At 42.0% G+C, this 17,316-nt stretch overlaps 1 non-coding gene across 1 annotated transcript; it reads left to right on the forward strand.

Annotated features, from left to right (window-relative positions):
- The first annotated feature begins 326 nt into the window (after window positions 1-326).
- TRNAD-GUC (transfer RNA aspartic acid (anticodon GUC)) lies at window positions 327-400 on the forward strand. The gene has a single exon. It is a non-coding gene; the product is annotated as a tRNA-Asp (tRNA).
- The last annotated feature ends 16,916 nt before the right edge of the window (window positions 401-17,316 follow it).

A 17,316-nucleotide genomic window follows, 5' to 3' on the forward strand; every position in this document is an offset into this window, starting at 1 on the left:
AATTTCATTCCTATGAATAAGATTTCTCACGTGTTTCAAAAATGCAATTGTAGGTACTGTGTAGTGTTTTTATGTTGATTACATAGTATAAGTGGCAGAAAATGGGATAGGGCTGCCTGAAATTAGACATCCCTTCCTCTCTGTACCCAAAACTACCTATTTCACACAACTTGGTAATTTTCTTTTTGTTTGCTTGTCTCCCCTATCAAAGTTTGAGCATGTTCATCCATTCATTCAACAAATGTTTGTTGTGCACCAAGTATGTCCTAGCCACTATGTTAGATGCTGGGTTTTAAAACCTTCTGTAAGATATAGGTTCTAGGAACTCCCTGGTGGTCCAATGGTTAGGACTCTGCACTGTCACTGCTGAGGGCCCAGGTTCAATCCCTGTTCCAGGAAATAAGATCTCACATGCCGGGCAGTGCAACCAAAAGAAAAATAAATATAGGTTCTGTCATGGAGTTCAGTTCAGGCAGGCAAGTAAACAATAATTAAAGGGGTGTGGCAATTTAAATAATTGAGGTATGAAGGTTGTGTCCGCCTCTTTGTGACACCATGGACTCTACCCTACCAGGCTCCTCTGTCCATGCGATTTTCCAGGCAATAGTACTGGAGTGGATTGCCATTTCCGTCTCCAGGGGATCTTCCCGACCCAGGGATCGAACCTGGGTCTCCTGCATTGTAGACAGACGCTTTACTGTCTGAGCCACCAGGGAAGTCCTGACATCAAAAAGACATCTAAAATAATCTTTTAGCATGCCTTGAGGAGTTAAGAAAGCTGACGCTAAATCTATAGAGATGAGCTGGTCTTCACTGATTAGACACCGATGTTCTAGGTGCCAACTAAAAATTATCACTTGCTTTCTACCTCTACAAGGCCACTAGCCACTGCAGTCTCTGACCTTTAACACACTGTGAAAGGAGATCAGGGAGGAAACCAGGAATGAGGCCCTCTGTGCTCTGGAAAAAACTGGCAGAACAGGCCTTCAGATAGTTAGATATTTTCAGGAGATTTTATGACCCTAGTTTCCTGCATCTTCTCATATCTAGAAAAGCATTAAACTCATTAACAGAGGTATCTGCTCCTCATAACTAGCAGTAAATTTCTCATGACTAGCAGCAACCCTCTGCCCAATATATGCACATATCCCCCTTCACTAAAATCATATATAATACTGTCCCCTGCCACACATCTTTGAAGCAGTTCTTCAGATCTGTCTCTAACACTGTCTCCCAGGCTATAGTCTTCATTTTCCCCAAATAAAACTTAACTCACAACTCTCATATTGTGCTTTTTTTTTTTTTTTGGTCAACATAGGACAGAGGGAATTGCATGTGTACGTAGAAGCACAAGAGACACACTGAATTTAGGGAAATACCTATCATCTTGGGGAGGGCTGGGGAGTAGAAAAGGTGAACCTGGAGAAGTAAGAAGGAGCCAGGTCAGAAAGGATCTGAATGTTCTGCCAGCCAGTTTGGACTTGACCTAACAAGTCTTGACCTTGACAAGAAGCCAGTTGTCTTCTATTCCTATGTCTTCTATTTCTATGATTGTTTTCTGTTCTCACACACCAGATACATGGAGGATACACAGAAATGGTGACTGATCATTAGTCTGGGCTTGCCTTTCTTCCTCTTTTGGGGCTTTTACCTCTTTCACCAGTAGCCTTCTCCATCTCTGATCATCATAGTTTTGTCCTGGGATATTTTCTACTCACTTGGTTTGCCCCACTTGGCATTGTAATGCAGCTCTAACCTGTTTCAGTTCAGTTCAGATCAGTCACTCAGTCATGTCCGACTCTTTGTGACCCCATGAACTGCAGCACGCCAGGCCTCCCTGTCCATCATCAACTCCCAGAGTCCATCCAAACCCATGTCCATTGAGTCAGTGATGCCATCCAACCGTTTTATCCTCTGTCGTCCCCTTCTCCTCCTGCCCTCAATCTTTCCCAGCATCAGGGTCTTTTCAAATGAGTCAGCTCTTCGCATCAGGTGGCCAAAGTATTGGAGTTTCAGCTTCAACATCAGTCCTTCCAATGAACACCCAGGACTGATCTCCTTTAGGATGGACTGGTTGGATTTCCTTGCAGTCCAAGGGACTCTCAAGAGTCTTCTCCAACACCACAGTTCAAAGCATCAATTCTTCGGTGCTTAGCTTTCTTTATAGTCCAACTCTCACATCCATACATGACCACTGGAAAAACCATAGCATTAACTAGACGGATCTTTGTTGGCAAAGTAATGTCTCTGCTTTTTAATATGCTATCTAGGTTGGTCCTAACTTTCCTCCCAAGGAGTAAGGGTCTTTTAATTTCATGGCTGCAGTCACCTTCTGCCTGTTTACCTGATTCCTCACCTACTGCTGGATCTCAGCTAATTTCTCCATGACTGTTTCAGATCCCCAGAACACTTCTAACCAACTCTCAAAGCCACCCAGCCCCATCCAATCCCTGCCCCACTTGGACATCTGGGGAGGAAAATCAGACAATGATGAATAAATATTAAGGAGGGTGTGATAAGTTTAGATGTTCCTATAGCAATGCAGGGGGAGTGTCTTGGCACACTGTCAAAAGTGAGCTGAATGTGTTTGCCAAGTGGAGGCATTTGGGAGGACTCGGTTACAAATCTGGAGCTCAGAACACAAGGTGAAAAGACAGATAGAGACTTGGAAGCCAAAGCCATTCTGAAGACTATATGGAAGCAATTAGCCAGGGAGATCTTGAGGAAGGAGAGAAGGGGGACTAGACCAAGCCCTGAAGGTCATATTTCAGGATAAAGAAAAAAAAGAGGAGAACTGGGAAGGAGAAAAACACACAGGTCAACAGTCATGTCAAAGATGTTTCTGACACCTCCAATATACTCATAGGGGAAGAGACAGACACACCCAGAGAAGCGTATGTTCTCATAGATGATCTATGGTATTTGTGGTTTGGCTCCCTCCTTCCAGAACAGGTGACAGATGGTGGTTCTGCTTCCTTATTGGAGTAGTTCAGAAACTTTGAAGACAGAAGACAATGACACATCTTCATTCCTCACTGAGTGTTCCACTCTCTCAACTCCAGCCCAGGGCATTCCTGAAGGTCTCTCCTGCCTTGTCTGCTTACAGGAGTCAACCTAGGTGGACCAAATCCCACTGTAACGCATCCTCTGAAGACACTGGTTCCAGAATGCCTCTCTCCTGCTTGACTCCACCTGAACCGTGAGCCCTGGGGTAGCTGATATAGTCCATGATTCATGGTCTGCTCCTGGAGCCTCTAGGAAAAGGACAAAGATTTTTAGCAAAACTTACCTTTCCAGACCCTCCATTAGGACTAAATTTTAATGCTGTCTTGAGATAACTTGTGGGTCGGTATCCCTAAGGACATTCTGGGCTCTTTGTTTGCCTTCTGGGCTTGAGGCCAGACACATCTGGGTTCTTATCCTTCTTTCCTTTCCTTTGTCTATTGACAGGGACATCACTGACCTTAGACATAAGTGGATTTCTCTAACAGTGAAACTACCAAATCAAGGCTCTCCTGATGGGGTTCAATGCAGGGATGCCTAGGAGGGATACCTAACTTTGGAGAGATATGTGGGATGAGAGGACCACCAATACCCGAGAGTCTAGCATCCCAAACTCTGTAGAGTCCAAGTGTTTCAGTCACTCCTTGTGTTGAGGCCTTCCAAGTTCAGCTGTCTCACCGACAGCCTCAGTCCCTCCCCCCACCACCCAACATGCTCCCTCCATCCAGACCCTAAGCTTTCTGGCTTGCGCATTTGGGTGGCTCCTTCCGCTATTAAAAAGTAAGTTAGTATGAGGAAGTAGAAGCAAGAAAAGTGAAGTGGCTGGGGGTTAAGCAGGAGGATGGTTTTGAAACAAACAAAAACCTAAAAGATCCCACTCATCAAGCCTCAGGACACTGAATGAGTAGTTCTGTCCACAGCCTCGGCTCCCTTAGGCTAACTGTCCAGAGCAGACCCTCCAATCTCCTCCTCTCAAAGACTGCATCTTCCCAAACAGATGAACTCCTTTCACTGAACTCTGTGTCTAGTTACTTTGCTGAGACACAGTCATTAATTCATGAATCTGGTATTTATTAACCATTTACGATGGGCCAGGCTAGATCTGTGTCACAGATATGAACAAACAGACCTTTCCTGTCCTTGTGGCACTCACAGTCCAACAGGACAAGCTGATGCAATGACCACAACCTCAGCCTCCCATCTCCACTCCACGCCTCTTCCCTAGGTCTCCAAGACCAGAAAATTGAGCAGGGACAGCAAAGGCTGGCTGGACCTTCCCAGCGTTTCCTCCTAACTGGATGGGAAGTGGAGCAAATTTGTCTATGAGGCTATTGAAAAGAACCTCTTTTGACTGTGAAAGTAACATATTCATTATGAAAAACATGGAAAATATAGAAGAGTATAAATAATAAGAATCACCTATAATGTCACAGTCCAGAGATAATCCCAGCTGAATGTTTTGGTATATTTCCTTCCAATTGTTTGACATGCATATTTTAAGTTTTAAACTATAAATTCACTATAATTTAATGTTCCCATATTGCTGAATATGTAGATTTTTCCCTAATATAAATGATGCTGTAATGAATCACACAGTACTCCACACAAATCTTTACCCACATCTTTGATTATTTTCTTAGGAAAATTTCTTAGAAGTAAGATGATTAAGCCAAAGCAAAGTATTATATTTATGATTCATAAACATCTCTCCAGCATTTAGTAATGCCAAAATTACTCCCCAAACAAACCTTTTTCCTTTTTTGATGACTATGAAGCACAGTAGTTCAGCTGGGAAATAAGCATATAAATTCTTCACTTAAGCCTGATATAAAGATAACATTTCTGTTTAATTAATTTCCTAGAAGATCTACTTCCTGTATTAATAACAACGACAAAAAAATTTTTTTAATCAATAATAACAAATGTTTTTAGTGTTTGCTATATGCCAGACCCTGTATTGGATACTTTGTCTGTATATATATACAGGGGAAAAAAACAATAAATAAACTGAATTATATAATATTTTATATTTATTGTATATGTATATAAGTGCTTTTGAACTGTGGTGTCAGAGAAGACTCTTGAGAGTCCCTTGGACTGCAATGAGATCCAACCAGTCCAACCTAAAGGAAATCAGTCCTGAATATTCATCGGAAGGACTGATGCTGAAGCTGAAGCTCTGATACTTTTCGCCACCTGATGCGAAGACCTGACTCATTGGAAAAGACCCTGATTCTGGGAAAGACTGAAGGCAGGAGGAGAAGGGGATGACAGGGGATGACATGGTTGGATGGCATCAGTGACTCGATGGACTTGAGTTTGAGCAAGCTCTGGGAGTTGGTGATGGACAGGGAAGCCTGGTTTGCTGCAGTCCATGGGGTCACAAAGAGTCGGACACGACTGAGTGACTGAACTGAACTGAACTAAGTTATTTATATTTATATTATATAATAATTCAGTTTATTTGTTTATTTATTGTTGGGTTTTTTTTTTTTGGCTGCCCCACATAGTTTGTGGGATCTCAGTTCCCTGACCAGGGACTGAAACCATGCCCCTTGCAGTGCAAGCTCAGAGGCCTAACCAGTGGACTGCCAGAGAATTCCCTATATATTTTTTAATTCCTATAGTATCTCTTTTATATAGGCACTATTATTGTCTCCATGAGTAACTTGAGGCTTGACTTAGGTCACGTACCAGGAAACAGAAATGATAAATCTCCCAGAATTCTTTAATTAACATTGGCCAGAAATTATATCTGAAGCCAGAGGCCACAAATTTTAATTTCCCATTTAATGAGGAATCTTGAAAAGAATAAGATGACTGTTGACACAGCTGCTTAGAGACAAAGTTTTCAGCTGGCCTTATATCTTGGATAGATAATTTAAAGACTAGAGAATATTTACATATCATTATCATAAAATTTATGTTAAATCTATGTTAACTTATAGCCTGTCATTATAAAGTTGAGCTTCTAAATTTGTTTGCTAAGAGGCAAAGAACTTCCCTGTAGTATGACAGGTTGGTTTTCATGGTTTCAAGAATTGCTGACTAAAAACATTTACCCCATAAATATTTTTTAAAGAAATTACTTTTATTAAGATGTTTTTTTGTATGAAACTGGGTTGTTTACTCAAGATGATAAACTGTGTTTTTCATAAGGTATTGTATTGATCTGTCATAATTAACTCCTTATGACTTCCTTAACTTAATTAAGTAAATTTACTGGTAAAGGTGACTGAACTGCCTTTGATATCTGTTCCCATGGTGCCTACATCAATTTGTTCTTTTATAGCTGTCATCTCAATTTATAATTATGGGTACAATTAAGTGAGACTATTTGATTAACTTTCCCCCTACCAGACTAGAAGTTTCCTAAGAGATGAGACCATGCCTGTTTCTGGTCATATCATATCACCAATGTTTAACACAGAGCCTGGCACATAGTAGCTGCTCAATAAATATTTGGCAAATGAATGAATGATTGTCTGATTAGACATGCCATATAGCCACTGAGGGAGAAGAGCTAAAAATGATGAAGAGGGAGAAATAGAAGGACTGGGTTTTGTGGCCACAGTATGAAAAGCCCACTGGTAACAAGTCACTTAAGGGGCTGAAAAAATGGAGGCAATTATACAGTAAAGCAGTTGCTCTCAAACTGTTTCTTAATGTTCTGTAAGTTGCCCTGAACATGGTTTTGTACCACTTAAAATAATCCTAGACTTGTTCTCAATTTTAATTTTCTCAACTTAAATTTTTATTTTCATGTTTTTTTTTAACTTTTTGATAACCACTATTCGTTATCTATACAAAGACCTAGCATACTGTGGCATGTTAGATAACAAATAGTCGCTAAAAATTTAATGTATCAGTGCTCCATAAAGTTCGTGAATACCAATATGACAGCCTGTTTGAAAAAACAATCTGGGAAAGTGGGTTGCGGATGGCAGGATTTGTTTTTAGGTGGCAGGGGCTGGGAGACCCCGCACTAAAGCTTCAAAGCACCTTAGAACTGTGTTGTGGGGGATGCCCAGATAGAATGTTGTCCCAGGAAGGCCTACATCTGACCAGAGAAGAGTCAGCTTTTTTGATGACCATCTTGTCCCACCAGCTTGGGTTAATCTTCTAGTTAATTACCTAGAAATACCTTTTTCCATCCTTTGACTTTGTAATTTTTTTGTAATTGACTTTGTAAATTCAGGACTTGGCATTTTTCCTACTATGTTTAGTCCTTATTGATTCTTGTCCACGGCAGCCTTGTGGGTGCAGATTCTGGCAGTAAGTTCCATAGGTTCTATCCATCCTCTTTGCTGCTGATGCTGCTGCTGCTGCTGCTAAGTCGCTTCAGTTGTGTGTGACTCTGTGCGACCCCATAGACGGCAGCCCACCAGGCTCCTCTGTCCACAGGATTCTCCAGGCAAGAACACTGGAGTGGGTTGCCATTTCCTTCTCCAATGCATGAAAGTGAAAAGTGAAAGTGAAGTTGCTCAGTCGTGTCTGACTCTTAGTGACCCCATGGACTGTGGCCCACCAGGCTCCTCCGTCCATGGAATTCTCCAGGCAAGAGTACTGGAGTGGGTTGCCATTGCCTTCTCTGTCCTTAGCATTAATTACTCCTAAATTTTAATATACTGAAACTTGGCAGGAATTCTCCAAAATGTAAGTGAAAAATATTATGTTGAATGGCCAACTAATTTAGCTACTCTGGGTACATTTGGGAGTACATTTTGGGGAAGAAATATAAATAATTTTGTCTGATAATTAAACCAAAGCTCAGTTTTAGTTAAAAAAATTTTTTTATTTGTTGTTAAAGTAACTGGCTTATGATATCTTCACTTAACATTTCGTATATTCTATTACAACCTTTGTAAGCAAAACTACGGTATGTTAGCACTCTTGTTGAACTTTAGTTTTTCCCTTGTAAAATGGGGACAATAATCCCTACCCCACAAATATTCGGAGAAATTCACATGGAATAATGTGTGTTGAACACTTGGAAGAGAGTGTAATACATAGTAAGCTTCCCCAAAAAAGTACTTGTATTAGTTTTCTATTGCTGCAGAACATATTACATCTAAACTTAAACAACAGGCATTTCTTATCTCACGGATTCCGAGGGTCAGGAATGCAGAAGTAGCCAGCAGGGATGATTGGAATCAGTCTTGCATGAGGTTGCAGTCAAGCCTGGGGCTGCAGTTATCTCGGGGCTCAAATGGGGCTGAAGAATCCTCTACCAATGTCATTCACATGGTTGTTCACAAGCTTCAGTTCAGTTCAGATCAGTCACTCAGTCCTGTCCGACTCTTTGCAACCCCATGGACTGTGGCACACCAGGCTTCCCTGTCCATCACCAACTCCCAGAGCTTGCTCAAACTCATGTCCATCGAGTTGGTGATGCCATCCAACTATCTCATCCTCTGTAGTCCCCTTCTCTTCCTGCCTTCAATCTTTCCCAGAATCAGGGTTTTTTCCAATGAGTCAGTTCTAATCAGGTGGCCAAAGTATTGGAACCTCAGCTTCAGCATCAGTCCTTCTAATGAATGTTTAGGACTGATTTCCTTTAGGATTGACTGGTTTGATCTCCTTGCTGTCCAAAGGACTCTCAAGAGTCTTCTTCAGCACCACAGTTCAAAAGCATCAGTTTTTTGGTGCTCAGCCTTCCTTATGGTCCATCTCTCACATCCATAATATTCTAGGTTCCTCCTGTCAGTAGCATCAAAAACCCCAGTGGCAGTCTTTTGGACTCTGTGGGAGAGGGAGAGGGTGGGATGATTTGGGAGAATGGCATTGAAACATGTATAATATCATATATGAAACGAGTCGCCAGTCCAGGTTCGATGCACGATACTGGATGCTTGGGGCTGGTGCACTGGGACAACCCAGAGGGATGATACGGAGGAGGGTTCAGGATGGGGAACACGTGTATACCTGTGGCGGATTCATGTTGATATATGGCAAAACCAACACAATATTGTAAAGTTAAAAAAAAAACAAAACCCAGGGGTTGGGCTTCCCTGGTGGCTCAATGATAAAGAATCTGCCTGCCAATGCAGGAGACATGGGTTCGATCACTGATCCAGGAAAATTCCACATGCTGCAGATCAACTAAACCAGTGCACAATAAACTACTGAGAACATTTTGGAACCTGGGAGCCGAAATTACCAAGCCCACATGCCACAGCTACTGAAACCGGTTCACCCCAGAGCCTATGCTCCAAAACAAGAAAAGCCACGGCAATAAGAAGCGTGTGCACCACAGCTAGTGAGTAGCCTGGCTGTCTACAACTAGAGAAAAGCCGGCACAGCACTGGAGACCTAGGACAACCAAAAACAAATAAATAAATAAAATTATTTAAAAACAAGAAACAACCCTGTAGTTCACATGATCGCAAGCTCCTTGTGAAACCAGAAAAGTGATGACTCAGACTGTCTTAATTGAAATAAAGTACCCAGGTGAGGAGAGGCTCCAGGCCCTGCCCTGGGCTGGCCTCCCTCACCCCAGTTTGTATTAGTCATCTTATCTTCTGGCTGCCCAAGAAGTGACCAATGGGCAGAGTCCCTCCACAGTAGCCTCTTGAGTATGGAGATTGTGGGCGCTTCTCAGGCTCACCCCAAGGTCGGCCAGGCATCCTAGGAGGCAGAGGTTTTCCATGTGTTCTGGACAGACCTTCCCAGCTTGCTGCTGCCTCTTGGCTCACGCGTTCCCCAGGGACTAGACCATTTTTCTTTTCCTATCTCGTCTTTGGACACATTGCCTTCTATCTCTTAGCCGGACTTTGACATTCTTTGTCCCTTCAGATTTCTTGTGTTATTGTTTAGTCACTAAGCCCTGTCTGACCGTTTTTGCAACTTCCATGGACTAGTGCACCAGGCTTCTCTGTCCATGGGATTTCCCGGGTAAGAATAATGGAGTGGGTTGGCATTTCCTTCTCCAGGGTATCTCCCCAAATTTCTACTTTATTGGTAAAGTATTGGCTATACCAACATAAGGTTTAAAAAACGAACAAGTAAAACTGATACAGTGGGTAGTAAATTTCCTTCTCATCCCAGACCCCCTGCCCATCCCAGATCCCACTGTGGATGGTTTCTTGGATGTCCTTTCAGAAATGTTTTATGAATTTATAAATACATCTCATTCCCTCTCTGTTACATACAAACTGGAAAAAATCTGTATAATGGTGTGCACATTGCTTTGTTCACTTGGCAAAATACCTTGGATTTTTAAAACTTATCAACATATAGATCTACAGCATTCTTTAAATGATTCCATAGTATTACATTATCTGAATATGTTATCATTGATTAATCCTGTTCCTTTCCATGAATGTTTAGGCAGTTTGTTTGCCTTGGTTTTAGCTAATACAAAAATGAACATCTTCATATGTTTCCACCTACATGTGAAAGCAGATCTGTCTGATAGATCCCTAAAAGTTAAATCACTGGTTAAAGGCTTCATGTCCTTAGTCACTCAAAGAGTAGTCGTGTCCTCCTCTTTGCGACCCCATGGACTGCAGCCCACCAAGCTCCTTGGTCCATGGATTCACCAGGCAAGAATACCGGAGTGGGTTACATGCCCTCCTCCAGGGGATCTTCCCAGCCCAGGGATTGAACCCGGGTCTCCAGCATTACAGGAGGATTTTTTACTGACTGAGCCACCAGGGAAGCCTATGAATTTTTAAAGGCATGTAAAGGTTACATGCATTTTTAAATTTTATATTAATCCAAAAACGATATGCTAGACTCCACTCACATACTATTTCCTCATCCCTTCATGAAACTGAGTTTTTAATCCTTCTGATATTTTTATTTTTGCCAATTTGAGAGTTGGAAAATACCTCACTTTATTTCAGGCTTATTCATTTAATTATGAATGGGATTGAGCTTCGGTTCATGTTTATTAGTCATGAATAAGCTGCTCTTTTTCTGTGAGCTGTGTGCTCTTTTGTGATTTGATTTAAAATTCTAGTCTTGATGGACAGCAGTCCCAAAGCCTTTTCCCAGGCCTGCTCTGCAGACACCCCCAGCTGCCCCAGCCCGTCCTACTCAGTCCTCTACTGCCGCCTAGCGACAGGGGTTGGCTTTACCACCCACCTCCACCGCTCTAATTGCCTATTCCTTACTGGGGCCAATGGCAACCCACTCCAGTGTTCTTGCCTGGAGAATCCGAGAGACTGGGAAGCCTGGTGGCTGCCTTCTATGGGGTCACACAGAGTCGGACACGACTGAAGTAACTTAGCAGCAGCCACAGCACTGGGGCCAGCTCCCTGTGCTGGAATAAGACTCTTGGTTCCTAGGTACCTCTTTAAGTACATTAAAATGCAAGGTCTCCATTTAATATGAATATCAGATAAATGACAAAGAACTTTTTAGCTGGTTCATACTTGTACTAAAAAATTACTCCTGGTTTATCTGAAATTAAAATATAACTAGATGTTGCATAATTTATCCTGCAATCCGATTCCAGAACTTTGAAAAATTTGAGTTCCCAGCCTCACCACGCCTTACCTCCCTTATTCTCAGACAGTTCTACTGTATCACATTCCACCCCAGGGGTTTTCAAGACGGTGGTTGCAGGTGATATGTGAATTACCGTGGCTCTGGATTTAGAATCCTAGCTCCAGCCCCTTACAAGATGTGAAATCTCATCAAAGTAACAACCGCTCTGGTGCCTCTCTTTCCTCATCAGAAGAATGTTTCCCTCATTGTGCTGTTTTGATGACTAATAACATTAAAGCTACAATTTGTTGGGCACTAAACACTTTACATGTGTTGATTTCTATTTTCCAGGCAAGAACACTGGAGTGGGTAGCCATTCCCTTCTCCAGGGGATCTTCCTGACGCAGGGATTGAACCCAAGTCTCCTGCATTGCAGGCAGAATCTTTACCATCTGAGCCACTACAGAAGCCCCCTATGATCATTATTAGAGTAAAAAAGACAGAAATTAGGGGACTTCTCTGGTGGTCCAGTTGCTAAGGTTTCCAGCTCCCAATGCATGGGGTCTGGATTGGATCCCTGGTCAGGGAATTAGATCTCACGAGTGGAAGCCAAGAGGTCACATGCTGCAGCTGAAATTTCCATATGCTGCAATGACAATTAAAGCTCCAGTATGGTGAAGTTAAGACATGGTACAGCCAAATAAACAAATACCTTTTGTTTCTGTTCAGTCTCTCAGTCATGTCCGTGACTCTTTGAGACCCCATGGACTGCGACACACCAGGCTTCCCTGTTCTTCATCATCTCCCAGAGCTAGATCAAACTCATGTCCATTGAGTTAGTGATGACATCCAACCATCTCATTCTCTGTAGTCCCCTTCTCCTACCTTCTATCTTTCCCAGAATCAGGGTCTTTTCCAATGAGTTGACTCTTCGCATCAGGTGGCCAAAGTATTGGAGTTTCAGCTTCACCATCAGTCCTTCCAATGAATATTCAGGACTGATTTCCTTTAGGATGGACTGGTTTGATCTCCTTGCAGTCCAAGGGACTTGCAAGAGTCTTCTCCACCATAACAGTGGAAAAGCATCAGTTCTTCAGTGCTTAACCTTCTTTATGGTTCAATTCTTGCATCTATACATGACTACTGAAAAAACCAAAGCTTTGACTATAAAGTAATGTCTCTGCTTTTAAATATACTGTCTAGGTTTGTCATAGCTTTTTTTCTAAGCAGCAAATGTCTTTTAATTTCATGGCTGCAGTCACCATCTGCAGTGATTTTGGAGCCCAAGAAAATACAGTTTGTCACTATTTCCTTTGTTTCCCCATCTATTTGCCATGAAGTGATGGGAACAAGTGCCATGATCTTAGTTTTCTGAATGTTGAGTTTTAAGCCAGCTTTTTTCACTCTCCTCTTTAATCTTTAAGAGGCTCTTTAGTTCCTCTTCACTTTCTGCCATAAGGGTGGCATCATCTGTGTATCTGAGGTTTGATATTTCTCCTGGCAATCTTGATTCCAGGTTGTGCTTCTTCCAACCCAGCGTTTCTCATGATGTACTCTGCATATAAGTTAAATAAGCAGGGTGACAATACACAGCCTTAACGTACTCCTTTCCTAATTTTGAACCAGTCTGTTGTTCCATGTCTGGTTCTAACTATTGCTTCTTGACCTGCATACCAGTTTCTCAAGAGGCAGGTAAGGTGGTCTGGTATTCCCATCTCTTTAAGAGTTTTCCAGTTTGTTATGCTCCACACAGTCAAAGGCTTTAGCACAGTCAATGAAGCAGATTTTTTTTGGAATTCTCTTGCTTTATCAATGATCGGATGGATGTTGGCAATTTGATATCTGGTTTCTCTGCCTTTTCTAAATCCAGCTTGAACATCTGGAAGTTCTCGGTTCATGTACAGTTGAAGCCTAGCTTGGAGAATTTTGAGCATTACTTTGCTAGCATGTGAAATGCGTGCAATTGTAGGGTAATTTGAACATTCTTCGGCATTGCCCTTCTTTGAGATTGGAATGAAAACTGACCTTTTCCAGTCCTGTAGCCACTGCTGAGTTTTCCAAATTTGCTGGCATATTGAGTGCAGCACTTTAATAGCATCATCTTTTAGGACTTGAAATACCTCAGCTGGAATCCCATCATCTCCACTAGCTTTGTTCATAGTGATGCTTCCTAAGGCCCACTTGACTTCCTCCTCCAGGATGTTTGGCTCTAGGTGAGTGATCACACCACCATGGTTATCCTAGTCATTAAGATCTTCTTTTGTATAGTTCTTCTGTGTATTCTTGCCACCTCCTCTTAATATCTTTTGCTTCTGTTAGGTCATACCATTTCTGTCCTTTAATGTGCCCATCTTTGCATGAAATGTTCCCTTGGTATCTCTGGTTTTCTTGAAGAGATCTCTAGTCGTTCCCATTCTATTGCTTTCCTCTATTTCTTTGCATTGTTCACTTAGGAAGGCTTTCATATCTCTCCTTGCTATTCTTTGGAACTCTGAATTCAGATGGCTATACCTTTCCTTTTCTCCTTTGCCTTTCACTTCTTTTCACAAGTACTTTTAAAAAGACAGAAATTATAAAGATACTATTTAGATGTTTAAAAGTTAAATACTAGGGAGGCATCCAGAAGGATAGAGTATGGTTGCTTGGCAGGGGAGGGTGCACTCTGAAGAGTATGGGGAGGAGTGGATAAAAAACTATTCTTACTAAAAATAATCTTAGCATTTAATATTTAATAATTTTACGATAAAACTTAAAACCAAATGCATGCAGGCATTGTACTCAGTTACATCCAATTCTCCGTGACCCCATGGACTATAGCCAGCCATGGGATCTTCTGTCTACGGGATTTCCCAGGCATGAATACTGGAGTGGGTCGCCATTTCCTTCTCCAGGGATCTTCCGACCCAGGGATCGAACTTGCGTCTCCTGCATCGCCAAGTGGATTCTTTACCACTGAACTGCCTAGGAAACCCTCTTTCCCTACTCTTATTCTAAAGGCCTGCACCAAGAGATGTTAGGGCCTAATTTCAGGGCCACATTATGGCTTTCATGGGCTCTAGGCACCTTTGCCTTCATGGTTCCCTTCCTGCACTAAAAATGTTTTTTAATTATATTTTATGACTTCACTGATAGCAAAAATGGATGCATGCTAAGTGGCTTCAGTCGTGTCTGACTCTGGGCAAGCTAAGATGGATACACAAATATTATGTATTGTATTCTTCTGTTCAGTGGCCATGGCAAAATACATGGCCTTTCTTCCAAGTAGGCATGGAGAGAGAACTCTTTGGTATCTCAATCTCTACTTTTAAGGACACCAGTCCTATGGGATTAGGATTGCACTCTCACGACTTCATTTAACCTTAATTACCTCCTTAAAGGCCCTATCACCAAATACAATCATATTGGAGATTTGGGATGAGTTTGGTGGGGGAGGACACAATTCAGTCCAGAACATTTATTTTTAAAAATATGTATTTATTTGGCTACATGCGGTTTTAGTTGCTGCACTCAGAATCTTGTAGTTGCAGCATGTGGAATCTACTTCCCTGAATGCATGCTACTCAGTCGTGTGTGACTCTTTGTGTCCCCATGGACTGTAACCCACCAGGCTCCTCTGTCCATGGAATTTTCCAGGCAAGAATATTGGCGTGGGTTGCCATGCCTTCCTCCAGGGGATCTTCCTGACCCAGGGATTAAACCCAGGTCTCCCATGTCTCCTTTGTCTCCTGCGTTGCAGGCATATACTTTATCACTGAGCCACCTAGAAAGCCTGATCAGGAAACAAACCTGTGCCCCCTGCATTAGGAACTTGAAGTCAGCCACTGGACTACCAGGGAAGTTCCCATAACATTTATTAAAGCAGCTTCTTTAACCTAAATTTTTTTTTTTTAATTTTGATTTTAGAAGAAATTAAGATGTTTTTGGAGAAAGCAATGGCAACCCACTCCAGTACTCTTGCCTGGAAAATCCCATGGACTGAGGAGCCTGATAGGCTGCAGTCCATGGGGTCGCTAGGAGTCGGACACGACTGAGTGACTTCACTTTCACTTTTCACTTTCATGCATTGGAGAAGGAAATGGCAACCCACTCCAGTGTTCTTGCCTGGAGAATCCCAGGGACGGGGGAGCCTGATGGGCTGCCGTCTATGGGGTCACAGAGAGTCGGACACGACTGAAGTGACTTAGCAGCAGCAAGATGTTTTTATGTGCTCATGAAAAGACTATGGGCCCTAGGCATTGTACTCAGTCCAAGGAATACAGACTCCTGCTTGACTGGTTTAGGCCTTTTAATTTAATGACTTGGAAAACAAAGGTGAGATTGTGCTGACTGGGTTGTGGCACTCAGTAAAGCTGATAGTAGGGTCACACCCAGATGGAATCTCTGTTAACACTATAGGAGAGTGAGTGGAATGGATGCCAACAAAATAATCAAAAATATCCATTGCAGATGTGAACAATTTACAGAAGAAAAAGAAAAATGAATGGTTGATTAGCATATGAAAAGACTCCAGCTAGTAATGGAAGATAGGAAAAATAAGACAACAATGAAATATTTTTAACCCATCAAATTGGCAAAAATTTAAGTTTAATACTATTCAGATCTGATGTATAGAGAAAACAGTGCTTCAATATATTATTGATGGGAATCTAAATTGGTGCGTGCGTAGTAAGTCCCTTCTTCAGTCATCCAATTCTTTGTAACCCTATGGGCTGTAACCTGCCAGGCTCCTCTTTCCCTGGGATTCTCCAAGCAGGAATACTAGCATTGCCATCCTCTCCTCCAGGGGATCTTCCCTACCCAGGGATTGAACCTGCATCTCCTGTGTCTCCTGAATTGCAGGCAGATTCTTTACCACTGAGCTACTGAGGAACCCCATCTAAATTGGTAGGTAAAATTAAATAGTAGGAGGAACAATTAAATAGTGGCTATCAAACTTTTTATTGTGCATACACTTCATCCCAGCAATCCAGTTTCTAGGTATCTAAATATCTAACACAGGAAAACATGAGGAATATTTATTTACACATTAAAGCACGTATGAGGATACTCACTGCAGAACTCTTTGTGATAGTAAAAATTTGTTAAAAGCCTTACAGTTCATTGCTGCTGCTGCTGCTTAGTCGCTTCAGTCGTGCCCAACTCTGCGTGACTTTAAGGATTGTGGCCCGCCGGGCTCCTCTGTCCATGGGATTCTCTAGGCAACAGTACTAAAGTGGGTTGCCTTGCCCTCCTCCAAGGGATCTTCCAGACGAAGGGATCTGGAAGAATCCAGGAGAAACCTCGGTCTCCTGCATTGCAGGCTGAGCCACCAGGGAAGCCCCTACATTTCATTAAGTTTGGTTAAATAAACTCTACAAAATACATACTATGAAATATGATTTTTTACTATAAACAATTAAAAGATAAATATGTACTGTTACAGAGAAAAGCTCCAAATGGCGTCATTTGTGCCCAGGACACCAAATGTAGATTTAATACCTAAACTAACTGTAGTTTTGACTTTTACCAGAAATGAAATCTTAACTAGTCTTTGGAATTTTCTGGTCGGCACACAAAGGTGACCTGTCACCTTTCCCTCGTCATTCCCATCCTCCTCCCGGAAGAAGAGGTAGTTTGCTTGATAAAGAGCTTGCCCATTCCCCACCTCCCAAAAGTAGACATCCTGGCCTTAAATTTTTTTTTCTTTTGCTAAGCACTGCTTTTAATAAAGCTAGTGGATGCGATGAAATTCCAGCAGAACTATTTAAATCCCTAAAGGAGGATGCCATCAAGGTTTTGCATTCATTATGTCAGCAAATCTGGAAGACACAGCAGTGGTCACAGGACTGGAAAAGGTCAATTCTCATCCCAGTTCCCAAAAAGGGTAGTACCAAAGAATGT

Source organism: Bos taurus, chromosome 29 (genome assembly GCF_002263795.3).
Source record: "Bos taurus isolate L1 Dominette 01449 registration number 42190680 breed Hereford chromosome 29, ARS-UCD2.0, whole genome shotgun sequence".
Lineage (NCBI taxonomy): Eukaryota > Metazoa > Chordata > Mammalia > Artiodactyla > Bovidae > Bos > Bos taurus.